The following is a 2,493-nucleotide window of genomic DNA, read 5'->3' on the forward strand; positions in this document are numbered from 1 at the left end:
GAGAGAGAGAGAGAGAGAGAGAGAGAGAGCGAAGGCGGAGAGAGAGTGACAGAGATACAATGTAAATAGAGAGTTTACAGTATAGATGTATGTGGGTGAATGTACATACACATGTCTAGCTGCCCCTACTGCAAAGAGAAACTAGACAGAGTGCACTCACGGAGAGTGCATACCTCCGCCAGCGACATACACCATACGCCATATGACTCACGAGCACACGAATATACGCCAGCGTACTGACATGTACACGCTGGCTTGCTGCTCGCTCGCTCGTAGCAGCCGCTCGTTGCTGCTGCTCGCTGACAGGTACACGCTCGCTGGCTCGCTGCGCTGGGTGGCTCGCTGGCTCGCTGGCTGACGCGCTAATATCGATCGCGCGAACACACTAACACACTAACACACGAACACACGAAAGCGAAAACATAACCTCCTCCAACTCCGTTGGGCGGAGGTAACAACGTGGTTAGAGAGAGGGAATCACAGAATCGGATGCACGTTAGAGAGAGAGAGAGAGAGGTTTACAGTGTGGATGTATGTGTATATGAGAGAATGTACAAGAACATGTCCAGTTTCTCTCATTGCAAGGAGGAGGAGAGATGACAATATTAGAGATGATGGTTACAGGTACACGAGGAAGAATGTGGAAGTGCAGGAACTTTCACAAAGTACAATGTACAATAATTGTAAGTACTGCACTAATTTAAGATTATTAGCTATTTAGTATACGATTCACGTTAATAAAATCAAGAGTCTATCAATAGACTCCTATATTGATAGACTCCTGATAAAATGTACGATATTATAAAACGAATAGCAGACGTTTACTTGTTATACGGTCAAAAACGCCAGCTGTATTACAGTGTGCGCCATTATTTACACTGTAATGTACATCTACACACAAGGAATTCAACCCTTTCCCCTGAACAAAAACAACATCCGAACGTGAAAACACTGCTAGATCTTAGAGTGTGCGCAAGCACTACGTCACAACCCTCTAGAACTCCTCAGGCTGTGTTAGCTACAATATATCTGGTTGCATGATTTATTTGTCATTAGTCACCCCTGCTAATACCAACCAACCTAGAAGCTATCGGTTAGGTTGGCCTGGGCTCGGGAGCTGTTACTGAGCGCTTGGGCCCACCGGGGCCAGCCCCGACTCAAAAGCATGTTTGACACAGATGTGATGGGACAAGGTTGCATTTACACAGTCTATTTGCACACCGTATGAACCAGATGGCATCAACATGAGAAGTGTTTCCACGCGTCTGCGCCTATGAGCTGAGAACCCCCATTCATGAGCTGTCACTGCTTTCTGAGGTGGGCTAGTGGTGGGTGAGGTGAGGGGGTGTTAGGGCGTGGCGGGCGTAAACAACCTTGTGCACTTATGCCCTCACTGTAGACTACAGTCTACTGTCGCGAGAATGCAGGTGTACGAACTCACCACGCAGTAGGCACATTTCGTAAGCTCGCAACTTTGCAACATGCAATATATAATATATATATATATACACATACATATATATATATATATATCAGGGTTCGTAAACTCCAGGCAAAGCGGTTTTCCATGACTCTTCCAGGTCCATTTTTAGGCCCCCCAAGAATTGAAGCTTAAAACGGATTTTACCTCTCAAAATAAACCATGCTGTATAATCAAGATAAACACTAAACAGTAACTGTTATATCGTCAGTATTAAACATGTTACTATCTCTGGTGTAACATCGACCTGATAAACATGTACCCTCTAGGAATTTTCCAGACCTGGAAAACTTTGTTAGGAAAATTGTTTAGGACTTTCCAGATGTTCTAGGTACCCTGATATATATTCGTACACAAGTCGTGGTGGGCTTTCCAAAAATGCATTGTTTCACACTGCACGCAACATGTCGGAATGCGCAAGTAAACAAGTGAACGGCGCTGAACGCTTGTGTGTAGGATGGCGTTAACACAAAACTAAATGACCAGGCCGCACGATGAGTAGAGAGTTAGCGATTAGGTAAAGATAGAGATACAGATAAAGACGAAGAATTAACTGCATTTATGAATGAACAACACTAAATTGCACCATATATCTAGAATTATTGAGCAGGAGTAACCCTAATAACCAAAGATAACGAACATATGAGAAACACAACGTGGAACGCTTACCAACCAATAGGAGTTGAACAGAGTCCTTGTACTTCCTTCGATGTAGGAAGGCGACAGACAGAGACACTCAAGGGAAGGGGCTCATGGGAAGACGCTGCTACGAAGACGGTCAGCGATGGACAGAGAGCGACGCGGAGAGGTAACAGACAGAGCGACAAGGACACTCAGTAACAGACAGAGTGACACGGTGAGGTAACAGACAGACTGAGTGACAAGGACACTCAGTGACAAGGACACTCAGTGACAGACAGAGCAACACGGTGAGGCCACAGACAGAGTGACAAGGACACTCAGTGACAGACAGAGCAACACGGTGAGGCCACAGACAGAGTGACAAGGACACT

The 2,493-nt window shown here is 45.4% G+C and overlaps 1 protein-coding gene across 1 annotated transcript in view; it reads right to left on the reverse strand.

Moving 5' to 3' along the window:
- Positions 1-2,493, reverse strand: part of LOC106818654 (E3 ubiquitin-protein ligase MARCH8-like) — a gene marked incomplete at its 5' end in the record, with an annotated part of 7,094 nt that overhangs the window by 1,103 nt on the left and 3,498 nt on the right. The window lies entirely within an intron of this gene.

The sequence above is a fragment of the Priapulus caudatus genome, unplaced genomic scaffold (genome assembly GCF_000485595.1).
Source record: "Priapulus caudatus unplaced genomic scaffold, Priapulus_caudatus-5.0.1 Scaffold2405, whole genome shotgun sequence".
In the NCBI taxonomy this organism is placed as follows: domain Eukaryota; kingdom Metazoa; phylum Priapulida; class Priapulimorpha; order Priapulimorphida; family Priapulidae; genus Priapulus; species Priapulus caudatus.